General features: G+C 38.6%; 1 pseudogene; it reads left to right on the top strand.

The window, feature by feature from the left end:
• Positions 1-2,097: 2,097 nt before the first annotated feature.
• On the top strand, positions 2,098-5,249 carry LOC137763446 (large ribosomal subunit protein eL19-like; annotated as a pseudogene).
• Positions 5,250-19,303: the final 14,054 nt, after the last annotated feature.

The raw sequence follows: 19,303 nt of genomic DNA, 5'->3' as shown, positions 1-19,303 counted from the left end.
TCTATGAATAACTAGGAGATAGAGTAAGTCCAAAGCATGTGTTTAAGTTCTAGGAAGTGGGTGAGTATGTCAATTAGTTGGAGGTGTAAGAGGAAAGAAGGGGAGTGGTCAGTAGAATGACTACAGGATGCAAAATCAGAATGACTGCTTTATGAACAAATATTAATAGCAGGAAATCATATTAAAATTTTACACAAGTTTGTTTTTCTTACTACTTATTTTTACTAGATGTGACAAATAGTTAAGTATATCTTATAGTCTATACTTGTAGAAAGCCTATTTTTATACACAGATACATATATTTTTATGTCTGTATATAAGATATTTTCATATATTTTATATGCAGAATGGTGTTCAAAAAAAAGCACTGGAATTATAAAAACTTATATGAAAATTTCAGCTCTTCTCTTTCCCAGTTGTACATAGGCTTGGTCAACTCATGTAACTCATGTAACCTCTCTGAGCTTTAGTTTTCACAGTTGTAAAATGGACATAATACCAACTTTCTCACGGGTGTGTAGAATAACATGATATAGCAAGTGAAAACACTAAGCCCTGTACTGGTCACTTTGGGATTTGTGATTTTTTGGTATTATCTCTTGAATTGTTTGCAATGGTTTGTTTGTTGTGTATTATAATTTTAGAAATTTTGAATAGACATTTAAAGAGTACTTTCTCTTACATTATACTTTCTCACAACCCAGAATTGACTACTGGGTTAATTAAGATCTGGTCATATTTACTTTAATCATTATTTTATTAAAAAAAGGTGTATATACATGCACACATATGATAAAATTAGAATCCCTCTGGCCACCAGTGCTAATCCCATTTACACCCTTTGCCCATTGGTTGATTTATTTATTCAACACACATTTACAGAGTGCCTACTATGTGCTAGGTACAGTGCTAGTTGCCAGGGTCAGTATTCATGATGAACCAGACTAAAAAAATCCTTGCCTTTACTTTACTCCAGCTACAGTGACTTTCAGCCTTCTTGACCATACCAGGCAAACTTCTGCATCAGAGCCCTTATTCTGGCTATTCCATAATCCTGGAATGTGCGCCCTCCACAAAGACAGGTAGATGACTATTTTATCTTCTTTAGGGCTTTTTTGAAATTTCACTTTCTCAGTAAGACCTTCCAAGGCCATATTGTGTGAATTACATCCTTCTTCCACATCATACATACAAACTATATTTATCTCTGCTTTATTTTTCTCCATAGTGCTTCTCACCATCTAACACTGTATTTTATTATCTTGTTATTATCTGTTTCACCTACTAAAATATGGCATCCAAGACCGCAGAGATTTTGGTCTGTTTTATTTATTGCTCTACCTCCAGTGCCTAGCACAGTGCCCTCAAAAACTATTTGTCCAATCAATGAATAAGAGATTAAAAATCAGAGCAGCTTGGGCTTCCCTGGTGGCGCAGTGGTTGAGAATCTGCCTGCCAAAGCAGGGGACATGGGTTCGAGCCCTAGTCTGGGAGGATCCTGCGTGCCGCGGAGCGACTGGGCCCGTGAGCCACAATTGCTGAGCCTGCGCGTCTGGAGCCTGTGCTCCGCAATGGGAGAGGCCGCGATAGTGAGAGGCCCGTGCACCACGATGATAAGGAGTGGCCCCCGCTTGCCGCGGCTGGAGGAAGCCCTCGCACAGAAACGAAGACCCAACACAGCCATAAATGAATGAATGAATGAATGAATGAATGAATAAATAAATAAATAAATAAAAATTAGAGCAGCTTATTTTCCTCTCAAAGTTTAATGATTGAAGTGACCTAATGAAAGAAAAGTGTAATTTATGTGATTTTCAAAATTGCTGATACATAAAAAGATATCATCCCCGTCTTCCTGCTTCTATAGTAAAGTTGAATAATTATTTTTGAAATACGCATGGAATGGCTTTCATAATGTCAAGGTTAGATAACTTATAACTAACATATTTTGAAACTGATGGAAATTACTCCAAAATTAGCTTTTGGACAATTTATGCTGCTCTGTTGATTTATCCCTTGATTTGAAATTATGATGAATCAAATTTCTGCTGACCCCAGAGGAAATTTTACATCCAGCCTTCACTTTAGCCTCTAGAAATGTACTTAGCTGGCACAGTACAGCAGGGGTCTCCAGCCAGTACTGGCCTGTTAGGAAACGGGCCGCACAGCAGGAGGTGAGTGGCGGGTGAGCAAGGAAAGCTTCATCTGTCGCTGCCCATCACTCCCTATCGCTCGCCTTACCACCTAAACCATCGCTTGCAGCGCCCCCATCGCTTGCATTACCGCCTGAACCATCCCACCCGCCCCCCACGTCCATGGAAAAACCGTCTTCCACGAAACCGGTCTCTGGTGCCAAAAAGGTTGGGGACCGCTGCACAGGACTCCATCCTTTCACTAACCCCAGTGAAAGAATAATTCAAGGGCATAAGCAACATTGTTCAATAAAAATTGTCTAGCTCCTACCTATTTCTAAGTACTTTAGTAAATCGAAGAGTTGTATTTCAACACATTTTTTGAGTCAGAGTGATAAGATGGAAATGAAATGGGCTTTGGAATAAGACAGTTCAAAGGCTGGCAGAGTAACTTTAGACACAAATTACTTAGCCTCTCAAAGTCTCCACTTTCACATCATTTACACTTACAACAATATTGTCCGTCTTGTATGTTGGTTGTCTAGATTAAATAAGATACTGTATCAGTCAGGGTAGACTAGGTTATGCTGCAATAATAAACAGTCCCACAAATCTCAGCTTAAAATAACAAAGGTTTATTTCTCTCTTGAGCTACAGTAGCTGTGGGTCTGCTCCCATGCAGCCATTCCTCCTCCCTTTACTCAGGAGCCCAGGCTGATGGAGCACTGCCACCTGTCACATTGTAGGTGGCCATGGCAGAGGGACAGGAGAGCTCTGGATGATCTCACATGGGCAATTACATGCTAAGTTCCAAATTGCCACATGTTCTTTCCAACCACAGTTCGTTAGCTGGGACTGGTCACATGGTGCCACCAACAAAAGTGTCTAGGAGGTCGCCACCAGCAAAGGGGTCTGGGAGGTATCATGTTACTGGCACCCAAAATGTGGGCACCTGCATGTTTACTAAGCAACATCAGTGATGACCATAGACATTCCATGTAAAGTGTCTAGCATAGCATCCACCTCACATTCGTCCCTTTCCTCTCTCCAGCCTACTCCACATAGGCGTTCTTGTTTATAAAATGGAAAGATCTATATCTCAGAAACATTATCCTTGAATTCCCAAACTGTGTTCAGTACAATACTTAAACCAGAAAATGCTCCATGAAAAAAAGTTATGTGATAAAATTAATTTGAGAAACACCACATACTACATCCCTTTCAGAAATTCTCAGTGCACAGCAGCTTTATAAAAGTTCAGAGATGTGGCAAAGATAACTGTTTAATTCTGTTTAACCTAAAGTTTAACAAACTTATTTAATCACCCAACAGGTTCATAGAATAGCTATTAATTACTTGTGGAACACCCATTGAATACTTCCTGGAAAATATTGCTCCAATGAATTTAAGACTGCACTGAATTTCCAGCTGGCAACGAAAAGGGTCTGAGCATTTAAAAACAAAATGTTTGTTACCCTGGAATGTTACTTACCCTGGAATTTATTACAGAGCGTCCTAGTATAGTTAATTGTTTTAAAATAGTTGTCTATCAATATATAAGTAAAAGAATGTTAATTACTTTATTCAACAAATATTTCTTGAGAGTTTAATTCTACCAGCAGTACTGTTAAAACCAACACTACTATTCCCATTTATTGAACACCTCCTCTGTGCCAAGTTGATGTTAGATCCTAGAGATACCATATTGAACAAGGCAGACAAGATCCTTGCCTTGATGGTGGTCATAGTTTAGACAGGGAATATCAATCAGCGCTGTTCTAAGACTTTGCATGTTTTAATTCATTTAATTCTCATAACAACCCTTAAAGCTGGCATGAGTACTGGCCTCATTTTACAGATGCAGAAAAGAGAGGTTGCACAGCTAGAAAAATATTTAACATTCCAGGCTTGATTAAATAAATTGTAAAGCATCCATACCGTGGAGTACTTTGCAGTCATTAAAAATTCTGTTATGGGGCTTCCCTGGTGGCGCAGTGGTTGAGAATCTGCCTGCCAATGCAGGGGACACGGGTTCGAGCCCTGGTCCGGGAAGACCCCACATGCCACGGAGCAACTAGGCCCGTGAGCCACAATTACTGAGCCTGAGCGTCTGGAGCCTGTGCTCCGCAACAAGAGAAGCCGCGATGATGAGAGGCCAGCGCACCGCAATGAAGAGTGGCCCCCACTTGCCACAACTAGAGAAAGCCCTCGTGCAGAAACAAAGACCCAACACAGCCAAAAATAAATAAATAAATAAATAATAAAAATAAAGGAATTCCTTTTAAAAAAAAAGTAAAATAAATATCCTTTTAAAAAAAAATTCTGTTATGGAAAATTATTCATGGCATGGGAAGCACTCCTTACTACGATTTTGATGGCAAAAGGAGAGTCCTGTTTTTATTAAAAGTAAAATATTCCTATGTAATATTAACAAAAGGATTACAGATGATTTTTTTTTTTTTGCAACAGTGAGTTTGTAATATAATTATTTTGTAAAAAGATAATACATTTTTTAAGAGAAAAAAAAATCCGATAACTTAACTTTTCTTTGGCGCTTGGACCGCAGCCGTGAGAATGTCAGGCCTCAGAAAAGGCTCGCTTCCAGCGTCCTCCGCTGTGTCGAGAAGAAGGCCTGGTTGGACTCTGAGGAGACTAATGAAATAGCCACTGCCGGCTCCCGTTGGCAGATCCAGAGCCCATCAAACATGGGCTGATCACTCACAAGCTTGTGACTGTCCTTTCCCGGGCTGGATGCCGGAAAAGGGCAGGCACACGGGTACAGGTAAGCACAGGGCGTTCGAATGTCCAAGAAGGCAACCTGGATGAGGGGGATGAGAACTCTGTGCCCACTACTCAGAGAACACCGCGGGTCTAAGTCGAGCGACCGCCGCTTGCATCACAGCCGGTACATGCAAGCGAAGGGGAGCGTGTCCCAGAGCAGGCGGATTCTCACGGAACACATCAGAGCTGCAGACGGACAACGCCCGAAGGGAGCTCCTGGCTGACAGGGCCGAGAGCTCAGGGCGAACACGGGAAGCACGCCAGCGCCCTGGGGAGCTGCTCCCAGCCAAGGCCGAGCTCCTGGAGGCCGGCCAGGAGGCAGAGACCACGAAATAAAGCTTCCCCCCTTCCTCTCCTTGGCCTCAGCAACTGTGAAGACCAACCACTCAGTAAAACAAGTCTTTGCCATTTAAAAAAAAAAAAAAAAAGATAGATAATAGTAATAAGCCAAAGAAACATGTGTTGTAGTTTTAACCAGGAATGTGTTACTTGGTTATGCACCAGTTACCTTGTCTGAACGCACCCGCATGGTATATGTAAGTGTAAAGTTTTTTTTTTTTTTTTAAATCTCGATACTGCTTACTGTGAGAACTGGAATCCCCATGGATGGGTCAGCTTCCTACCTAGGGGGTGTACACTGCCACCCAAGGTTGACGTGACGTTGGCCCGAGTGTTGTGTTGCACTTAGTAAAGATTTAATACTAGATTTCTCCTTACAGTAGAAACTTACCCCACTCATTCAGATCAAAAGGAGGAAAGCTTTTGTCTTAATTTAAGAAAAATTCAAATGTTTTATAGGTCCAGACTGATAATAAATATTTATTCTAAACAGAAAATTGAGCGATAAAATACTGAGTGAAAGAATTGAGAACAGATTGAATAAATACATGAGAGTGATTTAGCTGAGCATATTTGCAAGCAAATGATGTGAGTAAATGGCTACTTTGGAAATATTTGGGATCCTTACAATGTTGTCTCGAGTAATTTAAATATTCTCTCTTGTAATCTTGGTGCCCTCCTAATTTTCTTAAACTGTTGTGGAATTAAGTCTCAACCCATCTCTGTCAGCCGTGTCACAGAATACAACTTATTAAGTTAATTTTTTAGCAAATTAATTATGAATTAATGAGGTTTCAGTTATATTGGTATATAATTTATAGCTAGTATATTATCTGTCTCTAATAGTGACAATGGAATAAGCCAAATGAGTGTGTGGCCAATTGTTAACTCAACCTGTGTATGACAAAATTAAGAATAAAGGAAGTAGGGATTTAATACCATGGGAGAAGCTAAAGGATGGAGTTCTTTTATTTTTTCTTCTCCCACTTCTATGATAGATTATTTTTCTGCTGATGTGAAAATTATATATTCTATATGCCTAACTTACAAAGACCTACACTTACCAACATTTGTATTTTCTCTCTAAGACAAGGACTTTAGAACTCTCTCAGCTCCCTCTTTCTTTCACCTGCTCCTGCAGCCAAACTACACACACATTCTTGGTTGCAGTTACATGGAATTTTAGTTCTGCATCACCATACACACACACATACATCACACACACACACACAGGCATATTATTCTTATAAATTACTTAATAAGTTCTTTACTCAGCTCTTATTTCCATATATCTCATTGTGACTGCCTAAATTTATTTCCATTTTTCTTAGACTATTCCCTCTAATAGTCTTTTCAAAGTTGGTTTTTGGATACAAACCCTCTGAGCCTTGAATGCCTGACACCATCATTCTTGCTCCATCATATTTAAATAATAGTTTTGCTGGATACAAAATTCTACTTTTCCAATTCTTTTACTTCAACACCTTGAAACATTACTTCATTATCTTGTTGCATCCAATGTTATTGTGGAGAAGTCTGATGTCAATCAAATATTGTTCTTTTGAAGGTTTTCTATTTTTTCTTTCTGGAATCATTTATAATTTCTCTCACTCTTCGATCTTAAGCTTTATCATAATGTGCCTAGCTATAGATTTTTTCTCATCCATTTTGTTTAGCACTCTGTGAGCTCCTTCAGTCAGAGATGTTTCATCTTTCTTTCATTCTGGAATATTTGCAATCTTTTCTTCAAATATTACCTTTTTTCCACTCAATTGTTTTTCTCTCCCAGGACTCCTATTATTTGAATGATGACATGTGTGCTTCTCTCCTACATCTCCTACAAATTGTTCTTTTATATATCCTATATCTTAATGATGATAATAGCTTATTGTATATAGTATTGGCTATGTACCAAAGACTCTTCTGTGCACTTTGCATATATTAACTCATTTAATCCTCACTATAAATGTATAGAGTAGGTACTATTAATATATCCATTTTACTGATGATAAAATGGTTGCAGGGAGTTAAGTCGCTTAAGTTAAGTGACTTGCTTAGAGTCATTCAGCTGGTAAGTGGCAGAGCTAAGATTTGAGCCACACTTGTCACGTGATTTCCCTTTATTTATTCCTGGTGTTGCTGGTGAAGTTGTTTGACCTGTTTTTTCACCTCCTTGTTAATTTATTGGTTGTTTCTATTCTGCTATTTATTTTAAATCATGTATTTCATACTCAGCTATTTCTTCTTTATTCTCCTTTATAACTACTAGTTCTTATTTCATGTTACCACTAGCTTTCTTCTTTCTTAGAGAACATGTATTATGCTTATCTTAAATTTGTAATCTATTTCTTAATGAAATAAGATCAAACGTCATCCACTATAGCTTGTTTAGTTGTTTTGTAGCTGTTGGGCTCCTCAGTTATCTAGCGTTCCCCGTAAGCTCACAGTCACATTCACAGTCTTCATTAGTAATATGAACTTGGGTTGGAGGGGAGAGCCCAGTCCCTGTATTGTACCCTTCCTGGTGAGTTTAAGGAGTTGAGAGCTGGGCATAGACCAGAGTCTCCTAATGTTTTGGTTATACACACCCAGTGCTCTCGGAGTGAAGGAGGAAGAAGGGATAACTCCAGGACCTGCTGTTATCTACTCTTCACCGCCACCAGCACCATCCTGGTGTGACCCTCCCACTCACTTCCCTGGTGGTCCTACCATTTTGCTGCCTCACGGTATCAAAGCAGAAGGTACTCTTCCACCCAATAGCACTTGAGGAAATGAAATGATATCAAACAAACTCTTCCCAAGACTTCAAGTATGCTGCATCTGGGTTACTGTTTTTTTTTCCCAAAACAGTTTCTGTCTTTTCAGGGTTTCTCACATTTTTATTCGTAGTTTTATAGATCCTCTCTTTTGCTATGATGACATTTCCAGGGTTTGGTCCTGGGAAAGTGCCTGCAGCCAATACAAGTTAACCATCTTATGAGGAATCAGAAGGCCTGAATTAAGTCATCAATTAAAAACAGAAAAAGGAAAATAAATGCTCTCTATATAATAGAAATACTCAGATTCCATTATGTCAATGAAGATTACCCTTCAAATTTATTTCATCAAGTAAGTTTATTTTGTAATTTATTGTTCATGGTATATACCAGCCTATAGGAAGATCCCAAGGCTTCCTTCTTCATGGCTCCATTCCTTTTGAGGAAGTTTAATGGTTAAAGTAAATGGTTTATAAATGCAGCTGAACTCCTGTAGCCATTTCTGTTACTCTTTCTTTGAATTCTCTTTCCTCAGTTATGTAACTGGGATATCCTGGAGGACCAGGCAGCTGGCATGGTGGGGTTCCAAGTGATAAAAGGCATGGAGCTGCCAGTTCTGGCCTGACTACTAGTCCAGGCATCCAGAATTTCAGCTAGAATGACAAGAGTATGAGATTTACCTGCTCACCTACTTTAAACACAAGATAGGAGACTGGGGATAAAGTCTGGTTTGTAGTAACGAGTGTGCAACTATCTATGGTTACCTCTGTGTTAAGAAAGTCTTTGGAACTTTTAGCACAGGGGGATCAGCTCGGTGCTTTGTGACCACCTAGAGGGGTGGGATAGGGAGGGTGGGAGGGAGACGCAAGAGGGAGGAGATATGGAGATATATGTATATGTATAGCTGATTCACTTTGTTATAAAGCAGAAACTAACACACCATTGTAAAGCAATTATACTCCAATAAAGATGTTAAAAAAATTGTAAAAATTTAAAAAAGAAAGTCTTTGGAACTTCATGTTCATTGCAATGGTCACAGCAGCTATAGTTGGCTGGCCGTGAATTTGGGCTTGTGATCCTAGCCCCAACAAACTGACCTGACAAACATAGGACAAACATAGGCAATATTAGGTTGCCATTTTGTTATTAATTTTGAAGATGTTAGAAGCAGGATGTGGAAAATGACTAAATTTGAGGGAAATGATTCTGTTTTTCCCCTTTATTAAAAAATTCATAGGCAGCAAAAGCAAAAACAACAGAAGCAAAACAAAACCCCACAAATGGGACTATATCAAACTAAAAAGCGTCTGCACAGCAAAGGAAACCATCAACAAAATGAAAAGGCAACCTATTGAATGGGAGAAAATATCTGCAAATCATATATCTGATAAGGGGCTAATACCCAAAATATACGAAGAACTCATAAACTCAATAGCAAAAAAAAAAAAAAAAAAAAAATCCAATTTGCAGATGATCTGAATAGACATTTTTCCAAAGAAGACATACAGACGACCAACAGGTACATGAAAAGATGCTGAACATCATTAGTCATCAGAGAAATGCAAATCAAAACCACAAGGGGGGAGTGGTCAAGGTGGCAGAGTTGGAAGACCCTGAGCTCACTTCCTCAATGAGCACACCAAATTTACAACTGTTTACAGAACAACTGTCTATAAAAAGACTGAAACCTACCAGAAAATATCTTCTTCTACAACTAAAGATATAAAGAAGGAACTGAGAGACAGGTAGAAGGGGCAGAGTTGTGATATAGTACCCCTGGGTGGGGGGTGGGGGTACTGCAATTACAGTTGCAGAGGTTCTCCCAAAGGAGTGAGAGGTTCAAGCCCCATGTTGGGCTCCCCAGACCAGGAGTCCTTCATCGGGGAGACAAACCCCCAGAGTATTTGGCCTTGAAGGCCAGCAGGGCTTACTTTTGGGAGACCCAGAGGACTGAGGGAAATAGACTCCACTCTTAAAGGGCGCACACAAAATCTCACATGCTCCAGGACCCACAGAAGAAGGTCAGACCCACCTGCTGATCTTGGAGAGCCTCCTGGAGAGGCAGGAAGCAACTGGAGCTCAGCCTGGGGACATAGACACTGGTGGCAGCCATTTTGGGGAGCTTGTTCTACCACATAGACACTGCTGCTGGCAAGTGCCATTTTGGAATCCTCTATCTAGCTTACTAGCACCAGGACCCAGCCCCACCCACCAGCAGGCCAATACCAGCTCTAAGACACCTTAGGCCCCTCAACCAGCCACCTTAGGATCTGGCCCACCCACCAGCTGGCCAAAAACAAGCTTTGGGAAAACCCAGACCCTACAGTGAGCTGTGTCAGGAACCTGTTCTGCCCACCAGCAGGCCAACAGCCAGGGCACTGCAACCAGAGATTCTGGGACCTGGCACCACTCACCAGTAAGCCAGCACTAGCCTTAGGACCCCTTGGGCCTTGGATCCACCCACCAGTGGACTGACACCAGCTCTGGGAACCCTGGGTCCTATAGCCAGAGACTCCAGGACCCAGCTCTGCCTGCCAGTGGGCCAGCACTAGTGCCAGGACCTGGCTTCAACTACCAGTGGGTGGGAACCAGACCCAGGATCCCCTGGGCCACAGCTCCACACTGGACAGACAACAGTGGACAGACAAAAGCCCTTGGACCACTGCAACCTCACAGCCTGCCTTGTTAGGACCCAGCCAGTCAACCAATAGGCCTGCACCAGTTCCAGGACCCCCATGCCCTGGACCTGCCCACCAATAGGCCAATATCAGCTCTGGGACACACTGGACTCATCAGCCAGCAGCCCTGGGATCTGGACTCATCTACCAGTGGGCTGACACCAGCTTCAGGATCCCCAGGGCACTGCAATCAGAGACCCCAAGACATGGCTCCACCCACCAGTGAGCCAGCACTAGCCACACGATCCCCTGGGTCCTGACTCTGCTTACCAGCAGGCCAACACTGTCTCCAAGACACATTAGACCTATAAGTCAGCTGTTCCAGGATACAGCCCCCCTCACAAGGAGGCCAACAGTAGATCTGGGACCCCCAGTCCCACAACCACCTACCCCAGAAGCTGGTTCCACCCACCAGTGGGCCTGCACTGGCCCCAAGAAACCCCAGGTCTACAGAGCCAGCCACTTCATGACCTGGCCTCACCAACCAGTGGCCAGAAACCCCCACATAAAATAGGACCTGGACCAGGGGCCAGCCACACTTTCCAGACTTCCCACAGCTGTGAGCCCATAACAACAGAAGGACCCATGAAGCCAACATAGAGGGAAACACGGGAGCATATAGCTCTGGTGACCAGAGGGGAGTACACTGCTGGATATATAGGATGTCTTCTACAAAAGTACACTTCTCCAAGATTGGGAAACTTAACCAACCTACCAGATACATGGAAATAAAAGCACCAACTTAGGCAAAATGAGGTGACAGAGGAGTATGCTCAAAACAAAGGTACAAGATAAACCCCCAGAAGAAGAGCTAAATGAAGTGGAGATAAGCAGTCTCCTGATACCTGATAGGGAGTTCAAGGTAATGATCATAAAGATGTTCAAAGAACTCAGGAGAAGGTTGGATGAACAGAGTGAGAAGTTAGAAGTTTTTAACAAAGAGTTTAAAAATATAAAGAAGAACTAAACTGAGATGAAGAATACAATGACTGAAACGAAAAATACACTAGAAGGAGTCAATAGTATATTAAATGATGCAGAGAAACAGGTCAGTGAGCTGGAAGACAGAGCAGTGGAAATCACTGAAGCTGAACAGAAAAAGAAAAAAGAATAAAAAGAAGTGAGGACAGTTTAAGAGACCTCTGGGACAACATCAAGCATACCAACATTTGCATGATTGTGGTCCTAGAAGGAGAAAAGAGAGAGAAAAAGGCAGAGAATATATTTGAATATATAATAGCTGAAAATGTCCCTAACCTGGGAAAGGGAACAGACCTCCAGGTCCAGGAAGAACAGAGAATTCCAAACAATATCAACCCAAAGAGAATAACACCAAGACACATTATACTTAAGATGGCAATAATTAATAATAATAATAATAATAATAATAATAATAATAATAATAATAGAGAATACTAAAAGCAGCAAGGGAAAAGCAACAAGTTATGTACAAGGGAGCTCCAGAAGGCTGTCAGCTGACTTTTCAGCAGAAATCTGCCGGAGAGAGGGAGTAGCATTATATATTTAAAGTGATAAAAGGGGAAAACTTACAACCAAGAATACTCTATCCAGCAAGGATTTCATTCAGATTTGATAGTGAGAACAAAAGTTCTATAGACAAGTCAAAGCAGAAGGAGTTCAGCACCACCAAACCAGCTTTACAAGAAAGATTAAAGACACATCTCTAAGGAAAAGAAAAGGCACAACTTGAAACATGAAAATTACAAAAGGAGAAAAATCATTAGTAAAGGCAAAATACAGTAAAGGTAGTAAGCCACACACAAAGCAAGTAGGAAGGTTAAGAGAGAAAAGTAGTAAAATCATCTATATCTACAATAAGCAGATACACACAAAAAAAGATGTAAGATATGATGTTAAAACAGTAAACATAGGGGGAGGAGAGTAAAAATGCAGAATGGTTAAAATGCATTTGAAATTAAAAGATCAGCAACTTAAAATAGTCATAGCTATATTTATATATAGATATAGATACAGAGCAATATATATAGATTGCTATATATAAACCTCATGGTATCCACAAACCAAAAATCTATAATTGATATAGACACAAAAAGATAAAGGAATGTAAACAATGCTAAAGACAGTCATTAAACCACAAGGGAAGAGAATAAAAGAAGAAAGGAACAAAAAAAAACTACAAAACAACCCCAAAACAGTGAACAAAACGGCAATAAGTACATACTTATCAATATTTACTTTAAATGTAAATGGACAAAATGCTCCAACCACATGAGATAGAGTAGCTGAATGGATACAAAAATAAGACACATATACGTGCTGCTTAGAGACTCACTTCAGATCTAAAGACACACACAGACTTAAAGTGAGGGGATGGAAAAAGGTATTTCAGGCAAATGGAAATCAAAAGAAAGTTGTATGTCAGATAGAATAGACTTGAAAACAAAGGCTGTAACAAGAGACAAAGAAGGACATTATATAATGATCAAGGGATCAATCCAAGAAGAATATATATGCAGCCAACATAGGAGCATCTAAATGCATAAAGTAAATATTAAGAGAACTAAAGGGAGAAGTTGACAATAATACGATAATAGTAGGGAACCTTAACAGCCAACTTATATCAGTGGACAGATCATCCAGATAAAAAATCAGTAAGGAAACACTGGCCTTAAATGACACATTTGAGCAGATAGACTTAATAGATAAATGTAGAACATTCCACCTGAAAGCAGCAGAATACACATTTTTTTAAAGTGCATATGGAACATTCTCCAGGAGAGATCACATGCTAGGCCACAAAACAAGTCTCAGTAAATTTTAAAAAACTGAAATCATATCAAGCATCTTTTCTGACCAAACACTATGAGACTAGAAATCAACTACAAGAAAAAAAAACTGCAAAAAACACAAATATGTGGAGGTTAAACAATATGCTACTAAACAATGGATCACTGAAGAAATCAAGAAGAAATTAAAAAAATATCTGGAGACAAATGAAACAAAAACACAATGATCCAAAATCTATGGGATTCAGCCAAAGCAGTCCTAAGAGGGAAGTTGTAGCAATAAAAGCCTACCTAGGTAAACAAGAAATATCTCAAAAAACGTAACCTTACAACCAAAGGGACTAGAAACAGAAGAACAAACAAAACCCAAAGTTAGTAGAGAGAGAGAAAAATCATAAAGATCAGAACAGAAATAAATGAAATAAATACTAAAATAACAAACCCATATAAAAGATTAATGAAACTAAAAGCTGGTTCTTTGAAAAGATAAACAAAATTGGTAAAACTTTAGCCAGAACCATCAAAAAAATAGGGAGAGGGCCCAAATCAATAACATCAGAAATGATAAAGGAGAAGTTACGATAGACACCACAGAAATACAAAACATCATAAAAGATTACTTCAAACAATTATATACCAATAAAATGGACTCCCTGGAAGAAATGTCCAAATTCCTAGAAATGTACAATCTCCCAAGATTGAACAAGGAAGAAAGGGAAAATATAAACATACCAGTTACCAGTAATGAATTTGCATTAGTAATTAAAAAAAAGAACTCCCAGTAAACAGAAGTCCAGGACAAGATGGCCTCATGGGTGAATTCTACTAAACATTTAGAGAAGGGTTAACACATATCTTTCTCAAAGTATCCAAAAAGTTGCAGAGGAAAGAACACTTCTGAACTCATTCTACGAGGCCACATTCACCCTGATACCAAAACCAGACAAAGATATCACAACAAAGAAAATTAAAGGCCAGTATCACTGATTAATATAGATGCAAAAGTCTACAACTAAATATTAGCAAACCGAATTCAACAATACATGAAAAGGATCATACAGCATGATTAAATGGGATTTATCCCAGGGATGCAAGGATGGTTCAATATCTGCAAATCAGTCAATGTGCTACACCATATTAACAAATTGAAGAATAAAAATCATATAATCATCTCAATAAAATCAGAAAAAGCTTTTGACAAAATTCGATATCCATTTATGATTTTTCAAAAAACCTGTCAACAACAACAACAAAAACCTGTCAACAAAGTGGGTATAGAGGGGACATACCTCAACATATTAAAAGCTATATATGATAAGCCCATAGCTAACATTGTACTCAACATACTCAATGGTAAAAAATTAAAAGCATTTCCTCTAATGATCAGGAACAAAACAAGGATGCCCACTCTCACCACTTTTATTTAACACAGTATTGGAAGTCCTAGCCACAGCAATCAGAAAAGAAAAAGGAATAAAAGGAATCCAAATTGGGAAGGAAAAAATAAAACTGTCACTGTTTGCAGATGACATGATACTATACCTAGAAAATCCTCAAGATGCCACCAAAAAACTACTAGAGCCCCTTAGTGAATTCAATAAATTTGCAGGATAAAAATTAGTATACATAAATATATTGCATTTTATACACTAACAACGAACTATCAGAAAGAGAAACTAAGAAAACAATCCCATTTATCACCACATCAAAAAGAATAAAATACTAGGAATAAATCTAACTAAGGAGGTAAAATACCTACACTCAGAAAACTATAAGACACTGATGAAAGAAAATGAAGATGACACAAACAGATGGAAAGACATACTGTGTTCACAAAGTAGAAGACTTAATATTGTTAAAATGGCCATAATGCCCAAAGCAACCTGTAGATCCAATCCCTATCCAAATACTAATGGCATTCTTCACAGAACTAGAACAAATAATTTTAAAATTTGTATGGAAACACAAAAGACCCTGAATAGCCAAAACAATCTTGAGAAGAAAGAGCAAAGCTGGAGGTATTACACTCTCTGATTTCAAACTACATTACAAAGCTATAGTAATCAAAACAGTATGGGTCTGGCACAAAAACAGACACACAGATCAATGGAACAGAAGAGAGAACCCAGAAATGAACCCATACATATATATAGCAATTAATCTATGACAAAGGAAGCAAGATTATACAACGGGAAAAAGACAGCCTCTTTAACAAATGGTGATGGGAAAACCACACAGCTAAATGCAAAAGAATCAAACTGGACTACTCTCTCATACCATGCACAAAAATAAATTCAGAGTACATTGAAGACTTAAATGTAAGATCTGAAACCATAGAACTTCTAGAAGAAAACATAGGCAGTACACTCTTTAGCATCCATCTTCATAATATATTTTTGAATATGTCTCCTGTGGCAAGGGATACAACAGCAAAAATAAACAAATGGATCTACATCAAACTAAAAAGCTTTTGCACAGCAAAGGAAACTATCAACAAAACAAAAAATTCACCTACTGAATGGAAGAATATATTTGCAAATTGTATATCTGATAATGGGTTAATATCCAAAATATACAACAACTCATATAACTTAATATCAAGTAAACAACCCAATTAAAAAATGGGCAGAAGATCTGAACAGACATTTTCCAAGGAAGACATACTGGTGGCTAGCAGGCACATGAAAAGGTGCTCAACATCACTAATCAACAGGGAAATACAAATCAAAGCCACCATGTAATACCACCTCACACCTGTCAGAATGGCTATTATCAAAAAGATAACAAATAACAACTGTTGACAAGGATGTGGAGAAAAGGGAACCCTTGTGCACTGTTGGTGGGAATGTAAATTGGTACAGCCACTATAGAAAACAGTATGGAGATTTCTCAAAAAAATAAAAATAGAACTACAAAATAGAACATGATCCAGCAATACCACTCCTGGGTATAGATCCTAAGAAAACAAAAACACTAATTAGGAAAAATATATGCACCCTTATGTTCATTGCAATAGCCAAGATATGGAGGCAACCTAAGTGCCCATCAGTAGATGAATGCATAAAGAAGATTGTGTGTGTGTGTGTGTGTGTGTGTGTATAAAATGGAATGTTACTCAGCCATAAAAAAAGAATGAAATCTTGCCATTTATGACAACATGATGGATCTAGAGAGTATTATGCTAAGTGAAATAAGTCAGACAGAGAAGGACAAATGTCATATGATTTCACTTATATGTGGAATCTAAAACAAAACAAAACAAATGAACAAATGTAACAGAAACAAAGTTATAGATACACAGAACAAACAGGTGTTTGCCAGAGGGTAGGGAAGTAGGGGGAGATACGAAATAGGTGTGGGAGATTAATAGGTACAAACTTCCATTTGCAAAATAAATGAGTCATAGATGTGAAATGTACAGTGTGGAGAATATAGTCAATAACTCTGTAATGTTTTTGTATGGTGACAGATTGTAACTAGACTTATCATAACTAGATTTATTGTGGAGATCAGTCTGTAAGGTATAGACATATTGAATCACTATGTTGTGTAACAGGCACTATCATAGTGTTGTAGGTCAATTGTATTTCAAAAACAAACAAGCTAACTCACAGAAAAAGAGATCAGACTTGTGGTTGCCAGAGGCATGGGTGGGAGTGAGGGTTGGTGGAGGGGGAAATGGATGAGGGCAGTCAAAAGGTACAAACTTCCAGTTGTAAGATATTTAAGTACTGGGGATATAATGTACAATATGATAAATATAATTAACTATGCTGTCTATCATATATGAAAGCTGTTAAGAGAGTAAATCCTAAGAGTTCTCATCACAAGAAAAGGATTTTTATATTTTGTTAGTTTTGTACCTACACAAGATGAGAGGATTTACTAAATTTATTTTGATAATCACTTCATGATGTATGTAAATCAAATCATTGTGCTGTATATCTTAAACTTACATATTACTATATGTCAATTATATCTCCATAAACTGGAATATTTAAAAAACACAATGAGATATCATCTCATACTTGTTATAGCTATTATCAAAAAGACAAGAAATAAGTGTTGGTGAGGATGTGGAGAGAAGGGAACCCTAGTGCACTGTTGGGGGGAATGTAAATTGGTGCAACCAGTATGGAAAACAATATGGAGTTTCCTCAAAAATTAAAAATAGAACAACCGTATGATCCAGCAATTCCACTTCTGGGTATTTATCCAAAGAAAACAAAAACACTGATTCAAAAATATATGTGCACCCCCATGTTCATTGCAGCATTGGCCAAGATATGGAAACAAGCTAAGTGTCCATTGATGGATGAATAGAGAAAGAAATTGTGATACACACACACACACACAATGGAATATTATTCAGCCATAGAAAACATACGAAATCTTGCTATTTGTGACAACATGGATGGACTTTGAGGGTATTATGCTAAGTGAAATAAGTCAGACAGAGAAAGACGAATACCATATGATCTCTCTTATTTGTGGAATCTAAAAAAAAAAAAAAAATGAAGTTTATAGATACACAGAACAGATTGTTGGTTGCCAGAGGTAGAAGGTGAGAGGTCAGAGAAATGGGTGGACTTGTATTTTCTTTTAGTTTAAATAAAATGAATTTTTAAAAATTTTAATGTATACAGTTTGCAATATGAAGCATGAAGGGGACCGCCAGAATAAGTGTAAGGTTCAGTGAGTGACAACAACCATGAACATGACTGCTGGAATAAAGTCAAGATTCACTAAGCCAATACAAATAAGAAGATAAATGGTAGAATGAACTTAAAGTTCAGTGTGACAAAACAACCATTAATGTGGTCATTGGAATAAGGTTAAAGCTTAGAGTGTGTCAACAATCTAAAATATTACTAATGGCATAGATTAAGATTCAGTGTGACACAGCTCCCAAGAAGATGCCTGCTAGAGTGAGGCAACATGTGGTGAGACTAAGCATGGTGCTGACTGCTGGAATAAGGTTAATGTTCAGTGTCCAATAATGCATGTGAGGATGACCATAAGTTTAAGTTTCAGTACATGACAACAAGCATGATGATGAATGCTGAAATGAGACATTTACCAATGGCATTTTTCACAGAAATAGAACAAAAAAATTTACAATTGTATGGAAACACAAGAGACCACAAATAGCCAAAGCAATCTTGAGAAAGAAAAGCAGAGCTGGAGGAATCAGGCCCCCTGACTTCAGACTATACTACAAAGCTACAGTAATCAAAACAGTATGGTACTGGCACAAAAACAGAAATATAGATCAATGGAACAGGATAGAAATGACATGTACACACTGTTACATGTAAAATGGATAACTATTAAGAACCTGCTGTATAGCACAGGGAACTCTACTCAATACTCTGTAATGGCCTATATGGGAAAAGAATCAAAAAAGAAAAAAGAAGAGTGGATATATGTATATGTATAACTGATTCACTTTGCTGTACACCTGAAACTAACACAACATTGTAAATCAACTATACTCCAATAAAAATGTTTTAAAATGAAGTAGATAAGTCAAGACGAAAAAAAAAGTGACTGTTGCCACTTGGGTTCCTCTGTTGGCTGGGTGTGACAGGAACCCTTATTCTCTCAGGGAGGAATACACTCAGCTACGTTGTTTTCAGTGGCTAATGTGTCCCATCTATGGCTGGAACCTAGGCTCCAGAGAAACAAATTAGTCACTAGGATAGAAGGTGGCGTTCAAGGTGGGAAGGATAGGCCTGAAGTTTCTAGATGCAGTGGGGGTGGGGGGCCTTTCTCCCACCTATAAATTTAAAAAGAGAATAAAAACAGGGCTTCCCTTCTGTTACTTGCAGATATCCTCACTTCCCAAG

This window comes from Eschrichtius robustus, chromosome 4, assembly GCF_028021215.1.
Source record: "Eschrichtius robustus isolate mEscRob2 chromosome 4, mEscRob2.pri, whole genome shotgun sequence".
NCBI lineage: Eukaryota > Metazoa > Chordata > Mammalia > Artiodactyla > Eschrichtiidae > Eschrichtius > Eschrichtius robustus.
The sequence above is the reverse complement of the archived record's forward strand: the minus strand, read 5'-3'. Positions and strand labels throughout refer to the sequence as shown.